This window comes from Chamaea fasciata, unplaced genomic scaffold (assembly GCF_029207755.1).
Source record: "Chamaea fasciata isolate MVZ Bird 193981 ecotype frontalis unplaced genomic scaffold, bChaFas1.0.hap1 SCAF_28, whole genome shotgun sequence".
In the NCBI taxonomy this organism is placed as follows: domain Eukaryota; kingdom Metazoa; phylum Chordata; class Aves; order Passeriformes; family Sylviidae; genus Chamaea; species Chamaea fasciata.
In genome coordinates, this window is record NW_027094113.1 from 4,520,810 (window position 1) to 4,540,224 (window position 19,415).

Below are 19,415 nucleotides of genomic sequence, written 5' to 3' on the forward strand. Positions count from 1 at the left end.
TCCTCCAAGAGCACCAAAAAAAGAAAAAAAAAATTAGGATGGAAACGGCAGTCCCAGGAAAAAAATGTGGATTTGGGAAGTGTTGGGATCAGGGATGGTTTTGGGTGTGATTCCTCGGAGATGAGGTGTGTGCTGTCAACTTCCCATAGTGTAAGTGGCAAATTTTTGTTGCTTTAAGTAAAGCAATTTCATTTAAGCCCCTGGTTTAGAATTCCCAGCTCCCAGATGATGTTTGGTGTTCCTCGGGTCATTTCGCGATGGAAAAAGGAGCGAGGCAACAAATGGGATGTTGAACCCCAGTGTTGGAGCTTCCCAAAATTATTTCCCCAGTGAGAAAAATCACTTGGAGCTTCTCAAAATTAACTCCCAGCGAAAAAAATGCTCCGTTTGGCTCGTGCTGATGCACGTGTTCTCCCGAAGCAGAGGGAAAATGAAGGTGGCAAAGGCTGGTGATGAAAAAAAGGGATTTTTTGATGGTTGTGGGTGATCCTAAGGAAAGACTGCAGGAGGAACAGCAGCCGGAATTCTTGGAAACGTTTGTGAAACGCTGCTGGTGGAGCAAACAATCGCATCTCTGTGTGCACTGCCGGGCTGGGAGCTGATTTCCCTCATGGAAAACCCCCGGGGTCAGGGGAGACCTTTGGAGGGCTCAGGGATCAACAGTCGGGAGAACAGAGAGTCCAGGGGGATTGGTGGGGATGGGGAGAACTTCCCAAAAGTGGCCGGGGAGAGCCCAGGGCACAGCAAGGGCAGGGTGGGGCTGGGAGAGGAGAGGGACTGGGAGAAAGGAGAGGGATTGGGAGACAGGAGTGGGACTGGGAGACAGGAGAGGGACTGGGGGAGGATCAGGGCCAGCAGGAGCTGCAGCCTGGCGGTGCCATCCCTTTCAAGGGCAGCACAAAGTCCTTGGGAAAGGTTTGCGATGGGAATTGCTGTTCCACCTTCCTCTCTTGGCCACTCGCTTTGGTTCCCCAACCTCTGGAGTCCACAGGGACTGAAGGCGAACTTCTCCGAGACTGACAAAACGAGTTCCTCACCAAAACCCACCCCAGACTCCTCAAACTCAGCAAAAACAAAGCCATAAACACCCCACGACTTCCTTGTCCTCCTTCACCTCAACCCTCCTCTCATCCCTCCATTCCCAGCGCACCCAAATCCCCGGAAATTCCAGGACAGAGAGGATGACGAGCCCCCAGCAGCTACACAAACCACGTTTCCAGGCGGGGCACGGTGCGGTACCGGGGCTCCGTGGTGTGCAGGAACTGACAAGCCCTGCAGAGCCGCAGGGCCCAGCCCGTGCCCAGCACCGGCCGGAACCACCGGCGCACTGGAAATCCAAACTGGTGCCTCTCGGCGTCCCAGGCAAGCTGCAAGAGGAATCCGCGCCAGGCAGGTACTCCGGGAGCTGAGGAAACTCAGTCGCCGGTGGATGAAGGCGTCGAGCGGGCAAGGAACGCTCGTAGTCTCCCGCGGTGCCCCACGACCACGGGGCTGGCTGGGGCCAGCGCGATCTCCCGAGTACTCCGTGATGCTAGGTGCTGCGAGTTCTCGAAGGCCAGGTAGAAGGTGTACTGGGAGATGGTGGCCAGCAGCCGGTCGTGGGACAGCGGGGTGTGGTTCTTGCCGTAGACGTCCACCGGGATGTGTTTCCTCAGCTCCCGGAAGTACCTGACCCGGCGCGATTCCTCCTGCCAGTTGCTGACCACCCAGGCCACCAGTTTGGATTTCTGCGGGATGGTGACGGGCCGGGGCCGCCCCAGGAGCCGCAGCTCCCCGTAGGGCACGAAAATATCCGAGTCCCGCCGGTAGGACATGGTCAGGTTGAAGAGGTTGTCCATGGCGCTCAGGTTGGACGAGTGGCTCGGAGACTCCATGTTGAACCAGATCCAGGATTGGGTCGGGAGCCGGGGCAGGCGGGCCAGGCGTTCCCTGTCCCCGCACACGTCCCGGTGGTGCAGGATGACGGCGTCCGCGCGGCACCAGCGGCTGCGCCTGGTGGTGAAGTGACAGCGACAACGGCGGCAGCCGAGCAGCTGCGAGCAGTCGCTGAAGTTGAAGTGGAAGCCGAAGGGCCACATCCACAGCAGGATGGTCAGGCTGCCGCCGCGCCTGCCCGCGCTGCTGGAGTTCCCACAGCTCGGGAACTTCTGGGCAGACGGAGCAGGGTAGCGATGCCTCGGCTCCAAAGTCCCGGACAGACGAAGGGAAATGATGAGGCCGAAGATGACGCCGAGGAGGAGGACGCTGAGGAGCTTCTTGTAGGAAATCTTCCATCCCTCCCTGGCCTTGGTGGGTGGGTCTGCAAACCGCACGGGAACGGGGGGAGGAGGAGGATGGTCGGAAGCCCAGGGAGTCCCGGGAGGGCGGGAGGGGACCCTGGGGTCACGGCTGGACAGGAAGGGGCAGCACGTGGCCATGGAGGACATGGAGGTGCCGGAGGGACGGTCCCTCTGGAGCTCCGGAGCTGCCGCACGGACAGGCCAGAGCCTGCCGAGTCCAGACTGGGCTGCCTGTTCCTGGGTGACCCCGCGTGTTCCCGGCTGTTCCCGCTCTGAGAGGACGGGATGGCGATCCTGGATCGGGATGGGGCTGGAATCGTCTGCCAGAAGCGGCCGCGGCCTTCGCTTCTCCGGGAAGGAAACCAGGCCTGGCAGGCCTCGGCCTACAGGGGCCGCCATCTTGCTTTGGCCACGATAGATGCACACGTCATACACGCTGTGTAAATATAAAACATGGAAATACCTTGTGTGCAAATACATATAAATGTATAAATATATATTTATATGTGTATAAAAATACATAAATGCAAAACGTAAAATGTAAAAATAATCAATATAAAAATATGAGGAATAAAACCATAAAACTATAAAAATATATAGATATAGAAATACACTAAATATGTCTATTTGTATCTACATTTATAATATAGAATATAGAATATAAATTATATCTATATTTATAATAGATATAGATATAACTATAATTATGACTAACTATATTCTATACAAATTTATTCTACGCAAATACATTCTCCATAAATATTAGTACTGTGTAAATATAAGCACTACGTAAATGTAAGTACTATATATATGCTATATAAACATCTACAATAGATAGAAAATATAAATTTATATCTTTATGTACATATAAAATACCACATACAAAAATTTTATATGCATGTATAAATTTCATATGTGTGTGTGATGTATAAATTTCATATGTACAGTTCTACGTATTTATTTCTGTAGATATTCCAATTATATACATATAAAATACCGTAGATAGCACATAGATTTTATTTGTGCAGTTTTATATCTGCATATTTTAATATCTGTGTATTTTTCTATCTGTATAATTTATAGAGATATATATATGGCATACGTATAAAATATACACATGCATGTAAAAATATACATATATATGTAATTCATACACATAAAATACCATAGTATACACAGTATATGAATGTATATTAAAATATGTATATTATTTTATTTTAAATATATAGACACTGCTTTATATGCTCTTGTATATATCTTCTATGTGCATATTTATATAGAAAAATATATACACAGTTATTCAGCTTTTATTTATATATAGTAAAATATGTGTTTATATGTAAACATACACACAGATATATTTTTAAAAACTTTTATTTATATAATATATTTTTTACGACTTTCATTTCTATGACATATTTAATTATATAAATTATATTATTATATTTGATTATAAAAACTATATTTGTTATTAAAATTATGTCATATTTACATAATATATTTTATTATATGTATTGTTATAATGCACCATGGGTGTTTCCGTGAAGTTCCACTGGCGACGTCATTGAATATTTTAAAGCAACCAGAGATTCTCTATGCCAGGGGCTCCCCACCCTCCCAGGGAAGGATTTTTTCCCAAAATCCCACCTGAAAACTCCTCTAAGGACAGGTGAAAAAACCCTTGTGCATCACTGCGGGCACGAGAAGAAGTTGGTTCTTCGCCACGGCCACGGTGGATGGATCTGGGCCACGCTTGGCTGGGATGCAAACCAGCAATTATGTCTAATTACCAGCCTTAACGAGCTCCAGCTGTAAACACGGATGCTTGGTCTGGAATTAAAGCCGCAGAGAGAACTTTGGTACAAGTTTTAGGTGGTTTTGGATGGGCAAGAGATGAAAACACCAACGTGGTGTGGAAGGTTTTGCATTCCAGGATTTCTGTGTTTCCTGGCAGTCACCTGTGTCCAGGTGCCTCCTGCAGGTTTGGGAGAACTCCGGGAATAAACTCAAATTTGTGGCCCTTCTTGGACCACCAGGTAGCGTTGGAAGGGTGTTGTTTGGCACGGTCAGATGGGAATGGGAAGGTTTTTGAGCCTTGTCCAGGCTCTGTTCCATTTCCCCACTGCATATGGAGCACGGGGGAATAAAATCCATAGCCCGGGGCTACAGAAAATCTCATCACCCTGTCCCGGGAAAAGAGAGACTCCAAGATGCGGGAACTGACAGGGCTCAGAACACGGATTCTCAGGCTCCAGGCAGAATCTTAAAGCCTGTGGGAAAACCAAAGACAGAACTGTCTCAGCCTGGCCTGAAAAATCATAAGGAAGAACCCAGAGCAACCTTATAAATATCCTCCTCCTGACACCCGGTGTTTTTCCAGCTTGTTTACTGGTAAAAATGTTTACAAAAAAAGTCGTGCCCTAAAAACCAATCCTATTCGTTGTACTGAAACGGTGCATATATTAAAAAAAAAAAAAAAATCTGTCTTTCAATAAACTTTGCTATAAGCCCTCTGGAAAAATCAGAGTTCTACGTGTTGTTACATGAGCAGTCCCGAATCATAACAATACCAAGGAAACAGGGAACGCAGTTCCTAGCCCCAGAAATCTCTGCTGGTATCAAGGAGTTCGATGTTTCCATTAAAATTACCTGAAAAAAAAAAAATCCCAGTTCCTCCAACTCCTTAAAAAAGCTTCTGCAGAGTCCACGCGGGAATGATTCTCCTTTTTCCCTGCTCCAGTCGCTTTGGGGAGGGCAAAGCAGCCGGGAGAAAGGCAGAATTCCTTTGTGAAGACTCACCAGGGAGCTCTGCCTGGACGCTCACAGCTGTGGTGTCCCAGCTCAGAATGTTTTGCTGAGGCTTTCCAAGAACAAAGATGTTTTGGGGAGATGATCACTGGTGGGCAAATCCCAGCGTGGATCCAGTGTGGGAGCCCTGAACGTGCAGCTGAGCTCCAGTTGGGGTTGGGCTTGTCCAAACACGACGGCCCTCATCACCCTCAGCCTTCCTCCCTGCAGACAGAAAAGAAATGTCAATAGGAGCTCTCATCCTGAATTTCACGTGGGCGCTCCCAGCATTTGGGAAAGGGATCAGGGAGACGGGCCCAACCCCACAACTCAGCAGGTCCCAAGCCCAGGTTGGCATCCAGAGATGAGCTCCTGGCCTTCCAGGCTGATGGCGCAGCTCGTGAAGAAACCATCAAGAACAAATTTAGCAATGCCCCATCCATGGCCCTTTGATGTCCACAGCGAGACTGGGATGGGAGCCTGGGGTTGGCAACCAGCCCTGAGCACCAGCAATCCCCCAAAATCTACATCCCCTCGGGCTCCAGGGGCGGCCTTTATTCCATCCCAGATCCTTTCCCAGCATCTCAGCTCCTCATGGAGCTCTCCCGGGGAGGAATCGCATCATTTTTTTTGGGAATCTGAGAGGTTGCGTGTCTCCAGCATGCCCAAACCCATCTGTGAACTCAACAAAAAGCTGCGACAACTCATCCTCCCTGCCCCGATCCAGAGCAGCCCGGCGCTGCTCCCCCTGTCCTGCCCATTCCTTGAAACCATCGAGTTCCCAGCTCCAGAGCCAAGATCCCACATTTCTCAGGATTTAGTAATCAGCATGTGACGCTGTCAGGGTTGGGTTGAAAGTAGCAACACCTCCAAAATCCGTCCCAGGCCTGGAGAAAGGACGTCAGCCACAGGGGGCCCAGCCAGGAGGGATCCAGGTTGGTTTGGAAGCTTTTTTTTGTTTGGCTTTAAAATCCAGCAGGGAAGGCGCTCAGCTCTGTTTCTCCTCTCTGAACACCTTCAGCATCCACTTTTCTCACTCCATGGCGTTAAGGACGTGCGGGATAACCCAGCCACGGGCGTGGAGGGCAAACCAGGGCGTTTCAGAGGCAGCTCCAGCGCTGCCCAGAACCCTCCCCATCGCCCTCAGCCTCCTCTCCCAGCCTGGAGGGAGATAAAATATTCCCAGCTAATGGGTTTCCATATAAATACGAGGACCTGCCCTTCCCCACCGGTTTACTCGGTGCACTGACCCCGCTCCGGGTTCACAGGGAAGCTGTGGGAGGTCCCCCAGGTTTTCCAGAGGAGAGGTGGACACCCAGGAGATGAGGACACTGATTGATGGACCCCAGAGGGGCTGTTGGAGGGGAGAAGGGCTGGGGAGGGATTACCAGGAGATTTAACAGCTCAGGTGGATTAAGGGTGATTTGTCAGTTGTCTGCCTTGGGTCTCCACCCAAAAAAAACCCCCCAAAAACCCCAAAAACCTCACACCAAAACAAAACAAAACCAAAATAAAACAAAACACAAAACCAACCAAAAAGTGCCCAAGGGCTGGAGAAGATTCAGGAAGTAAAACCACAGTTGGCCTTGGGGTTTGGAGGGTTGAGGCTGAGCTGTGGCTCTGGGGACAGTGAGGAGCGAGCCCTAAAAACCCCCGGTGACCATCTGGCTTTTCTGCTCCATGGTGAGCTGGAAGAGACCCACAAGGACCACGGATGGAGTGCAGCTGCTGTCCCCAGCCATGCCAGGCTGGGATTCCACCGCTGCCACCACGGCTGTGACCCCAGCTCCCAGCCCGAACCGTTTCTGCAGCTCGGCTCGGCTGGATCCCAGCCCCGTCCTTCCAGCAGCTGCCCCCAATGAGCTCCAGATGGGGGGTGGGTGTGCAGGGGCTGCTCTGGGGGGGAAGGAGGAGGCAGCCCAAGCTGCTGCTGCTGCTGCTTTTATCTGCCTGCCTTTGTTTACGGGAAGGGAATTAATGCGTGGCTGCCAGCGATTCACTCTGGCCAGGGCATCCCTCCAGGAACACTTTTACTGCTGTCACATGGAGCCCTCGTCCCAGCAGCTCCCCACCAGCACCAGCCCGAGTGGCTGCAGGGTCCCAAGGGTGGCCACTGACCGCTGGGAGAGCTCCCAGGGTGTCCCAGTGGGTGGCCAAGAAGGAGCAGGAGCAGGGAGAGCACGGACAGACACCTTCCCACAGATTTGTCCTGTTTGGACACAGAAGGTCCAGCTGACCCTAAAGGTTCCGAGTCCCATCCTGACTGGAATCCTCCTGGTGTGAGGGTGGTGAGGACCGTGGCCCAAGTGCCCAGAGCAGCTGTGGCTGCCCCTGGATCTCTGGGAGTGCCCAAGGCCACCTTGGAGCAGCCTGGGACAGTGGGAGGTGTCCCTGCCCATGGATGATCCTGAATCTCCCTTCCAACCCAAACCATTCCATGATTCTCTGCTGGGCTGCAGGAGGCTTTTCCCACCACCCCAGAGCTCCTGGAGGCGCTGCTGTGGCAGCTGTAGGGACGAGGGACTCAAGGTTGGGCACTGCAGAGTAAAATTCCCACAGAGGTGCCCCTGGGCTGAGCTGCCCATGGATGTCCTGCTCCTGCAGAGCTCTGCTGGATTTGGGGCGAGGTGGGAGGCCAAAAACTGGCAGAGGCCGAGGGCCCCAGCTCCCAGCAAATGGGGTTGGTGTGTTTTCCCTCAGAGCCCTGCTGATGGATAATTGGGTTGGGAGCAGCCAGCATCTGCTCGGGGTTATTTATTGCCTTCAGGAGGCCAGCTTTATTGGGAATTGGGGGGTTTTTTTGTTATTTTGTTTTGGGGTTTTTTTTGTTTTTTGTTTTTCCTTATCTTGTTTTCGGTGCCTGGTGTTGGGTCTGAGCGGTGGAAACATCTGGATGCACCAGCATCCCCTCTGTGAGGCACCAGATGTTCACCAGGCAAAGGCAGCCCTGGGCTGGGCTTGGCCAGGAGAATCCTGAACTTCCCAGGCTGGACCAGGAGCTCTTGGCCGGTTTGACAAGGGGTGGAGGGACAGGACACAGGGAATGGCTTCCCACTGCCACGGGGCAGAGTTGGATGGGATTTTGGGAAGGAATTCCTGGCTGGGAGGGAGGTGAGGCCCTGGCACAGGGTGCCCAGAGCAGCTGTGGCTGTTCCTGGATCCCTGGCAGTGCCCAAGGCCAGGCTGGGACAGTGGAAGGTGTCCCTGCCCACGGGATGTGTTGGTGACACGTCCAGGTCGTCTCCCAGTGCACAGAAACCCCCTCTGAGCCCACCCTCCTCTCTGAGCCATTTTTCCTTTACTTCATCCATCAAACTTCATCAAACTGAGGATTTTTTTTTCCCCTTCAGTTCATCCCTAAGCCCTTTTCCACAGCGCTGCTGCAGCAGGGCTGGGAACGAGCCGGGCCAGCAGCTCCCCCTTTCCCAGGAGACCAGGCCAAATTTCTTTTTTTTCTTTTTTCTTTTTTTTTTTTTTTACTCACTCTTATTTACCACAGCTCTGCCAAGAAGGTGCTCAGTGTTTTACGAGCCCCACCAGAGTCTGTCTGCTCGGAGGATTTGATTCAGGGCAGCTCCTCGCGCGGGCTGGCACAACCCCAAGCTCCTGATCGCTTCAGAAAAAAAGGATTCAGCAGAAATGAGAGCAGCAAGGAGAGCCTGGTCTGGTGGAAGGTGTCGCTGCCCGTGCCGTGGACATCATGATTTTATGATTTTTATGATTTTTATTTTTATGATTCTGACTCTGTCAATCCCTTCCTGTTGAAACCCTGGAAACTTAGAGTGTAAGATTTTAGGATATAGTGATATATGTGGGGCAATATGGAGGATTTAGGGCATTGTCTAAGTCCTTCCTCTTCACCTTCCTCTTCGCGGTTTTGGGTGGTTTTTTTCTTATTGGGTGGTCAATTATTGGGTCAAAAGTATAAATAACATAAGAGCCATCTAATTATTGGACAGTTTCCACTAAAATAACCTTGGGAAGAGTTAGAGACACCTCCACTTTCCACCTTGCTAGTTAGAGCTCACGGCTCATGAGACTGTAATATAGATAAGAATTAATAAACATCAAATCCGAGTGCGAAACAGTGACTCCCATGTATTAATCCCAGCTCTAACACGAAGAAAAGAAGATAAATAAGAAACCAACACCTTCCTGAAGCTGCTGGTGCCTCAGCCTGCCCTGCACCATCCCTGGGAGGAGCTGCCCATGCCAGACCCTCCCCGGTGTTTTGGGGGCTGCAGCCAGGCAGAGCCGAGAGAACAAAAACTCCTCGCAGGGGGGAAATAAATTTGTATTTTGGGCTCAGTCAGCTGCACTCGCTCGGAGGCAGCCACAACCTCCCTGCACATGTGCTGGGGGTGGGTCACAACCCCGCCGATCCCCCGGGATCCTCGTCCGGCCGAATTCACACCAGCCAGGGGTGTCTGGAGTCAGCGCAGCCAGGTCCCGGCGCTGATCCTGTTGCTCTTCACTCCCCAAATGGGGTCAAGATGCTTCTTGCTGCTGCTTCCCCTGCTGCTGGGCAGGCTCAGCCCTCCCCCGGGGTCAGGTTTTCCTGGTTTGTGAAGGTCTGGGGGGCTCGCAGCAGAGCAGAGCACGTGATGTGTCTCATTTCCCGCTTTATTCCGCCCCCCTCCCTGGAAAATGTGAAAGAGAGAGGCCCAAGCAGCCCTGGTTTCACACTGCGCTGCTGTCTGGGGTTTTCTCTTCCAGTTTGGGGGATGCAGGTACTCTGCAAAACGTGTCATGGGCAAGGAAGTTGTTTTACCCCTTAAAAATGCCTTCAGGGCCAGGCTGGATGGAGCTTGGAGCAACCTGGGGTAGTGGAAGTTGTCCCTGTCCGTGGCAGGAGGCGGAACGAGATGAAATTCAAGATCCCTCCCAAGCCATTCGGGGGTTCTGCGGCCCAATGGCCACGTCTACAGCGAGGATAAAACAACATCCTGAGCTCTGCGGGCTGCAGGAACCTCCGTGAGTCACCTCAGCACGGAATTCCTCCCCCTCCACCAAAAAAAAAGACAACCAACCCAACCCAAAGGACCCTCAGCCATATCCCTCTCACCCTGAATCCATCAGCTGGGCTTCTCCGGTAACGCTCTCCCCCTCCTCCGTGTCATCAGGAAGGAATTTGGGCTCCGTTTGATAATCAGAGAGGGATCAGAGCGGCAGCGAAAGCCTCTGACCACAAAGATTTCAGCGGGGCTTTCAAGCCTCCCTCGCTTCGTGTGGCCGCTGTCCAAGGACCTGCTCCTTCCCGGGCATCCCCAGCCCCGCTCATAAATCAAAGCATTCCAGCCTCGGGTTCCTCTCTTGCCTCCAGGAAAAGCTCACAGAGGTTTCTTCTTTAAAAAAAAAAATAAAAAAAAAATTAATCTGGGCAATTGTTCAAAAAACGTTAAAATTACCTGCTCCTTTTATTCTCTAATGACAGCCTGTGGAGGCGTAATTTAAGCCAGACCTGGAGATGTCTGGTTTAAGGTTAAAAAGTCCCCCAAGCTGAACTCTATCCAGCAGCAGCCACGAGACTTCGACTTGCTCGGCATTAATTTTTGGTTCCTCTCATTAACGAAGCCGTTAATGAGAGGATCCCAGCCCAGGGGGTCCAGCTTTGTGTCCTCCCAACTTCACAGCTCCAGCGCAAGGTTAAATCTGTTTTCTAATTTAATCTGTTTTCATGTTTGGTCTGTTTTCATGTTTAACCTGTTTTCACGTTTGATTTGTTTTCGTGTTTGATCTGTTTTCGTGTTTGATCTCTTTTCTGGAACCAGAGCCCAATGAGGATTGAAAATCACAGAACCATGGGATCAGGAGGGTTGGAAAAGACCTGCAAGATCAAATCCAGCCTGTGACCGAGTGTCCCCACTCCCTGTGGATCCCTCTGGATCCCTCCCAGCTCAGGAGATTCCATGATGATGATGATGATGATGGTGGTGGTGGTGGTGGTGACGCTCTTGTCCTTGTTTCCAGCTCTGACATTTCTGGGAACCCTACAGAGGAAATCGCCGCCTCAGGCCTCAAATTTGTAACCTGAAAATTTCAAAGCAAAGAGACAAAACGCGCCTCCACCCCCGGCTGGTTGATTCCCGCGGTTTTCCGGGAATTCCCGTGGATCCTCCTCAGCCATTGCTCGCTCCCTGCCTGGGACACTTCGCTGGGGAGTGGGGGGACATCCCCAGCACCATCCCCGGCCCCGAGGGAGCAGATGGAGCCCCGGGCAGTTCCCTGCTCGCCCCATCTGGCTGCCACAATCCCTGAGCGAGATTCCAGGAGGGAGAATCCCGGCTGCTGCCGGGCCAGGAATGGGAGCCAGATCCTCCTCCCTGCGAGCAGATGTCCCCGAGGGAACGTTCGAGCCTCCAGTTCCCCCGGTAAAAAACGTGTTGGGTGGGATTTGACGGCCGGGTTTGACAGAGGGAAGGAATCCCGGCAGGTCCCGGCAGCGGCGGGGATTTACGAGCCGGGGCTTGGCCTCGGGTCACTCTGCCTGATGCTGGTATGTAGCAAAGGAGCAAAAAAAAAAAACAAAACCAAAAACCAAAAAACCCACCCCGAACCAAGGAGGGATGGTGTCTGCATTCCTGCTGCCTGAATCAGAGCGGTTTCCTGGCAGATCCAGGAAAGCCTCCCCAGCTGCGGGGACTCGGGGAAGGTGCGGCGATCATCCCTGACACCCTCAGAGCCGCATCCCAAACCAGCTCAGCTCTCCCTCCTCCCCTTCCCCAGGGGTGAAAATCCTTCCCCGTCACTCGTGAACAGTTTTTAGGGGTGTGGTGGAAGTTTTGTCCCTCTTTGCTAAAGGGCAGAGTCTTCCCAATCCTCCTTTTCCTTCTTTCCCATCCGGGGTGATAAAACCCACATGTAAAACCTCTAAATTAATAGAATATAAATCTATTATCACTTAATTTTACAAATAAAAAAATGAAGCTTAGATTGAACTTACACTTTCCAATCTGGGATGATAAAACCTGCATGTAAAAACTCCAAATTAATAGAATATCAATCTATTATCACTTAAATTTTACAAATAAAAACGAAAGTTTAGATTTAACTTACACTTACTGGCAGGCTTGGGATGAACCCAGCCTGCCTCAGGTTTCCCGGCCCTTCATCTCCCGGGAAAAACATCCCCAGAGGCAGGGAAAGGCGGGAAAAAAGGAACCTCGCAGCCCTCTGCAGGGTGTGAACAGCTCCCAGGAACATCCCCGGACACGCCCGATCCCTCAGCAGGGATTTGGGATGCCGAGAATTTATTGCCCCCGGCAGGGAATGGGAGCCACGTGGCCACCAAACCTGGGGATGGGCTCGGAGGGAGCTGAGCATCTCCCCGGGGCTCCGGAGCTTCCTCCTGCTCTCCCTCCTCTCCCTCCTCTCCCTCCTCACCTGCTCCAGGCCACGGGCCCAGCCCACGCTGCCAAAATTCCCGGCTCTCCCACCTGGTCCCTCACTCCAACACAGCCGTGCCTGGTGTTTCTCTTCCAGGCAATATAAAAATGAAAGGAGAAAATTATAAGCTTTTTTTTTTTTTTTTCCCCTCAAAGCCCTTTGCTTCAAAAACATCCAAACCGAATTTAAGCAGCGGAGCCATAAACGTGGCTTTTATTGCAAAATTACCCTGTGCAATATGATTCCTCTCAATTTATGGCTCTCCCAGAGCTATTAATTCAGCCCAGGTCTTTTCTTCGTCTTCTTTTATTTTATTTAATTTTTTTTTTTAATTCCCCCTCCCCCCCACCCCCCCACTTTAAGTCAAATAATTCATAAATACTTCACTCTGGAGTGTGCTTTATTACGATCACTTGAATGTGGAAGCGCCTGTGAAGTTATTACGAGAGATTTTAATACAGCACAGACTCCCCAGAGGGGCAGAATGACTCCATCACGCTCTGGAGGGAAGAGCCCTCTCGTGAGGCTCTTTATTTGCCCAAAATAATTTGGATTCTGCAGCCCAGACATCCCTGGATCCAGTCAACCACAACCCTGGGATGGGTTTTAGTGAGGGTCAGGCCTGCAGGTCCCCATGAGATTTGCAAACCCAAACAAACAAACAAACAAACAAACAAAGCCTAAAAAATACTTTAAAAATAAAGAATAGGGGAGCACCAGCAGGGCCACCGGATGGTTGGATTGGATGATCTTCGAGGTCTTTTCCAATCTGACTCTCTAATTAAAGGTGTAGAAGAGCAGGCGACTGAATTCCTTGGATTTCCCAGGTACGAAGGAGGACTGGAAAAACGCGGATTGACCTGGTCTGAAAGCAAACATCATTTTTCTGTCATCCCAGCACCCATCACACGCTGCTGAAAGCCAGAAATTCACTCACAGGGGTGAAAGTCAGAGCTGGAAGTCTCTGGAGCGTTTTGGGGGAAAAACCGACCTGAGATGGAAACGGGAATTCACAGAACAAAAGGGATTTTCTGGGATGGCTGAGCCTTTCCTCAGGGTATCCCAAGAACTTTGCACATTCCCTGGATTCTGCATTTCTGCTCCTCGTTCTCCCATGGAAATCCATCACTGGCGGGGGGGGGAACAAACATCAGTGGGAGCAGGTTTGGATTCCCTGGGGTGACACCCTCCCTCTGCGGCACAGCTGGAGAACAAAAAGTGAAATCTCAATATGAATGAATTTTGGCAAAAGAGTCTTAAATCGTATGAACTTTGTAAAACCCACATGTCAAAACTCTAAATTAATGGGATATAAATCTATTATCTCTCAAACTTTATACATAAAAACCAAAGCTTAGATTTAACTTACACTTAACAGGGCCCAAACTTTAAACCATACAGAAATGACTCTTAATATTAACAGAATAATAAAATATATTAATAAAATATTAACTTAGACTAAACCACACAGAAATGACTTAATATTAACAGAATAATAAAATATATTAATAAAATAATAGGGCCCGAACTGCAACTAAACCATGCCGAAATTACTCTTAATAATAACAGAATAATAAAATATATTAATAAAATAATACATTATTTTAATATATCTTCGCTCAGACCTAAATACAGCAAATAACTCCGGTTAAAAATCCTCTTCTATTTTCCTCCCCGTTGTGACAGAAAGTCTTTCTGATCCCCAAAACCCCCGGGCTCTTCCCCCCAAGACCACCCAGGCAGAGCTGCAAGAGGAGCCCAACGAAATGCCGCCCAGGAAATCCATCTTTTCCCTTGGAAAGAACTCCCCCAGCAACCTCCTTCCTATCTCCAAGGTGTCTCAGAGCCACGGAGGTGCAAATATTTATCCATACTTGGAATTGCAGCGTGAGGCCTGGCTAAGTGTTCCCAGACTCTGGAGCTGTTGTTGTTTTAAGACCTGAACCGGTGGACACCTGGCTGGAATTAATCAGGGAGCAGGAAGGCAGAGTCCTAATTAACCCTTTTCCCCACATCAATGCCAAGGTGGCTGGGGCAAGCCTGTGTCACCTGCCAGCAGCTTTTGGGGAATCCCAAAGGGCAGGAATGTCCTTCCCCCCTGCTCAGGGCAGGATTTATCACCGCTGGGCCTGGGGAAGAGCAGCAGGATTAAATGTTTACGAGCAGATGATAAAACACAAGAGCAAAAGGAGCTCCTGTCCGGGCTCTGGCAGCGTCCAGGAGGAGCTGGAGCGTCCCCTCAAGGTGCAGATTGAAGAAAGATTGGATAATTCAATGAGATGGAGTATGAGGAAAAAAAAAATTCCTCATTAGATTGGGTATTGGGGAAAGAAGATCTTCACCAAAAGGGTGGCCAGGGCCTGGCGGGGCTGCCCAGGGCAGTGGTGGAGTCCCCGTCCCTGGAAGTGTTAAATAAATGTGGATGTGGCACTTGGGGACACGGTTTAGTGGTGGGTTGATGGTTGGACTCCGTGATCCCAGAGGGCTTTTCCAACCCGAACAATTCCATGATTTCACATCCCCAACAGCTCCTCATGAAGGTCAAAACCCCCAGCCCCTGCAAAGGGATCAATCCCAATCCCAACCCCACAGCCTCTCCCATTCCAGCTCCTCTCCTGGCTCATCCCAGGAGGGGACAAAAGTCGGGGCACGAGGACAAACACTGGCACAAGGTTCCTGTGCCCCTCCACCAGGGGAGGAGTTGTCCCAAAAACTGCTCCTGTGCAGGGCCAGGAGTTGGATCCTTGTGGGTCTCTCCCAGCTCAGCCAATTCCATGGACAAAACCCAGCCTGGAACTGGAAGTCATCTCCTCGATGGCCGTCGGGTACCAGGACAAGCTCAGCTCAACCTGGCTTAAAGCAGAGCCGGGACAGAGGAGGGACCCCCAAACTGAGGGGTTTGGGAGCTGAGGAGGAGACCCCTCCTCCTTGGGGGAGCAGCAATCCCAATCCCGGGGAATCCTCCCCAAATCCACCAGGGAAGTTTTGTTTTCTGTGCCGCTCACCCGTCACGTCCCTGTGCCCCAGAGCAAGCCCGGCTGTCAAACTCAATGCAGCACAAAAAAACCCCAAAAAACAAAACAAAAAAAACCCCAAAAACCCACAAAAAACCCACAAAAAACCCCCCAAAACAAAAAAAAAAAATTCTATATCCCAAAGCAGAGGAGAAAACCCTTCCTGGCTCCGTTCCTGCAGGAATTAGCCCCGTTCCAAGCTCGGGAAGCCGCATTCCTGCCTGACGTCGGGGTTTTCACGGCCCATTTGCTCGATTGCTTCGATTTCCCTCCCTCCAACAGCTCCAGGAACTGGAAAACTGTGGGGACAGAGTGGGTTTGGAAGGAGCTGCTTCCTCCAGAGGATGAGGAGGAGGCTGGAGGAGGATGCCCAGGGACACTGCAGGGAAGAGAAAAGCTCAGAGGGAATATTTGGAGAGGAATTAAGGAGCAGGCGGCGTTGCGGTGGGGTGGAGGAAGGGTCAGTCCCAGCCGTCCATCCCCTCCTCCTGAGCAGGATCAGGCTCTGCTCTCCTCCAGTGCTGGGGTGGAATAATTTGGGCTCCCAGATGATGCACAGAGCTGCTCAGAGCCCAGGATCAGCTCCCTGGAGAGGAAACCCGTGCCAAAGCAGCAGGAAATGAGCCCAAAAACGAGCCAGGGGACCCCACACAGGAGCCCTCCTTGCTTCTCTTGAACAAGGTCCAGAGAACACAAGGACAGGACAAAGGGGTTTGATCTCCCGATCTCCTGAACCTTCTCCCTGTCTCCAGCTGTTTCCAGCTCAGAGGAATTCCTGAGCCAAGCGTCCTCGGTGACCACAAGGAATGTCCCTCCCTCTGTGCCCTCGCCGGGTCTCCTCTGAACCCAAATCAGCCCCAACACCCACGGGGCTCCTCCAACAGATGCCAGAACAAGACCCAGCCGTGCCCGTGGATGTTCCCTGAGCCCTGGAGAATTCCCTGTGAGCCCGGGTGGGATCACATCCACCTCTCACCCTCTGGACACCCGCCCGAGCCTCCAGCCAGGAGCTGGGAACAGAACAAAGACCACAGGAGGAGCCGGACGCATCCCGGAGGAACTGAAAACACGAGGAACTCCCGAAATGTGCGTCCCGCACTGGCAGCCCCACCCCGAGCAGGTGTGGCAGCAGCCGGGGACAGGGATCCTTCTCACCACGGCGACCTCCGCACCAAACAATCCCCACCCAGCAGCCAAAACTCCCCGAGGCAGCTCCCTGGACAGCTCTGTTGGCGCTTTTCCCTGTGTTCTCCTGCCCGGGAGGCCGGGGAAGGGCAGGATCCGCCGCTGGACGCCGGGCTGGGGGTGAAGTTTTGCTCCTGATGAGATGTAAACAAGCCCCGGGAGCAGGTCAGGCCCCGGTGCCCCCTTATCACGAGTGCTTTCGCTTGGAATAAACACCAGCCCCGGGCCAGGGCCAGAATCTCTCCCAGATGCTTTTGGAGGCTTGATTTAAGGTTTTAAATCTGAATTTGGGGGGTTAAGTGACCCCCCCACCCGCTGATTTCTCTGTCCAGAGTCAATTTTCTACCCCCAGAACGTGGTCCCCAAGGATGGTTCCCATGGGAGGTGGCCACGGCTCTCCTCCTCCACAATCCCACCCAAACCCCATCCAGCCTGGCCTTGGACACTCCCAGGGATTTCTCAAAGCCTGGACTGTGCAAACAGCTGCCCTGGCCTTTTAAAGATTCAATTTAAAAAAATTAAGAAAAGCAAAGATTTTTCCTCCTGAGGTCAACCCGGAATGAAACCTTCCCATTTGTCCCAGCAAAACACTTTGTTTTTTTTTTCCTTCCTCCTTAAGTGGAGTCAATGAAAACATCTTGTTCTCCCCCGAACGAAACGTTTCTGGGTTTGCAAATGCATCTCTGAAAGCCCTCACGATCCCCTGCTTTTTTCAATTAAAGGCAGCCAGATTTCAACCGGGAAATGCCACAGCCCAATAAAAGGCAAAGCGTTTAATTTCAAGCGTATCCCGAACAAAGCTGCAGCTTTTCATCCCCCAAAATACTCCTTTTGGTTTGGGTTCAAGTTGTAAATAATTTCAAAGGGGCCCAAAAATAACTTTTATTCGCCCTACAACAAATGTTTCATCCCGATTTTCAGCCCGTCAAGATTCCAGTGATTGGAGCCAGATTCTTCCCAGGGGTGCCCAGTGAGGACAAGAGGCCGGGGCATGAGTGGAGACCCAGAAAATCCTTTTAAACAGAAGAGAAATTTTATATTCTGTTTTTTTTTTTTTTTTTAACTTTTGGGTGGCCAAATGCTGGAGCAGATTGAGCAGGGCACTCGTGGAATCTCCATCCTTGGAGAGAACCGACTCCTGACCTGGAGAAGCTGGAGCAGGGAGCCCATGGGAATGTCACCGGGGTCAACAATGACCTTCCAGGGCCTGAAGGGGCTCCAGGAGAGCTGGAGAGGGATTTGGGATGAGGAGGGACAGGACTCAGGGAATGGCTCCCACAGGGCAGGGTTAGGTGGGATATTGGGATGGAATTCCTGGCTGGAATTCCTGGGATGGAATTCCCAGAGCGGCTGTGGCTGCCCCTGGATCCCTGGGATTGTCCCAGGCCAGGCTGGAGCAGCCCGGGACAATGGAAGGTGTCCCTGCCGTGGCCCTGGATGGGATTTAAGGTCCTTTTCCACCCAAACCAGCCCGGAATTCTGAAAAAAACCAAACCCCAAACCACCAGAGCCTGTCTTTAAGGAGCAACAGACGTAAATTCACAATTCCTGCTTTTCCCTTGGAGAAATCCCGCGGGAATTTTGTTGGATTTTTTTTTTTTTTTTCCCCTGCATCCATCTCCTGGTGCGCGGGGACCTCTGCAGCCCGCGCCGAGCATCGCCCGCAGCACGGAGGGATCCACAGGGAGGGATCCAGGGCAGGGATGGATCTACCAGGATGGATATGCAGGGAGGGATCCAGGGCAGGGATGGATCTACCAGGATGGATCCGCAGGGAGGGATCCAGGGCAGGGATGGATCTACCAGGATGGATCTGCAGGGAGGGATCCAGGGCAGGGATGGATCTACCAGGATGGATCCGCAGGGATGGATCCACAGCCCTCCTGCGGCACTGGAGCTGCTCCAAGAGCCGCTGATATCCCAGGTTTCCTCAGGTAGAAAAGGAATTTAGGAGCTCTGGGTGACTGCAGAGTGTCCCGATCAACACCGCCTCAAAAAGAGCAGCAAATCCAGGGAAATAGAAAAGGAGAAATAAAAGGAGAAGTAAAAGGAGAAATAAAAGGAGAAGTAAAAGGAGAAATAAAAGGAGAAATAAAAGGAGAAGTAAAAGGAGAAATAAAAGGAGAAATAAAAGGAGAAGTAAAAGGAGAAATAAAAGGAGAAATAAAAGGAGAAGTAAAAGGAGAAATAAAAGGAGAAATAAAAGGAGGGTGCTCCCATGGCCGGCAGTGTCCTCCCAAAGAGTCACCCCGTCCTTTCCTCCCCCTCACGGCAGTGTTGGGCTCCCAGGTGGGAAAAACGCGCTCTCAGGTAACACAAAAACGTGTTATTCCAGGGAAAAGTGCATGTGGAGAAGGGGGAGACTGGAAAAAAAGGTTAAAAAAGCTGCTTGGGAGAATACCCGGCACCAGGAGGGACCCGGTCCTGCGCCAGCCATTCCCCCTCCGGATCCAGGGGTTGGGCCCAGCACAGAATTCCCAGAGGGCAGGGCTGGGAAAGCTCCTCAGCGCAGCCGGGGACACCTCAGCATCCCCCAAAAATGACATTATCCTGGCAAAAGGAGCCGGGCGAAGGCAGAGCGGGATTCCTGCGGGGTCAGAGCGAGGTCGGGCCGGCAGCCGGCAGATGGCAACCACAGCCTGGCGCGGCTTCTCCCGGGCTGGGATCGCCTCGGGGAGCAGGAGAGGAGCGTCTGTCTCGGGAAAACGAAAGGGGAAAAGGGAAACATCCCCCAGAGGCGGAGATGATGTCGTGGACTTGGACA

General features: G+C 51.4%; 1 pseudogene; it reads right to left on the bottom strand.

The window, feature by feature from the left end:
* Positions 1 to 1,199: 1,199 nt before the first annotated feature.
* LOC136302101 (3-galactosyl-N-acetylglucosaminide 4-alpha-L-fucosyltransferase FUT3-like) lies at positions 1,200 to 6,204 on the bottom strand (annotated as a pseudogene).
* Positions 6,205 to 19,415: the final 13,211 nt, after the last annotated feature.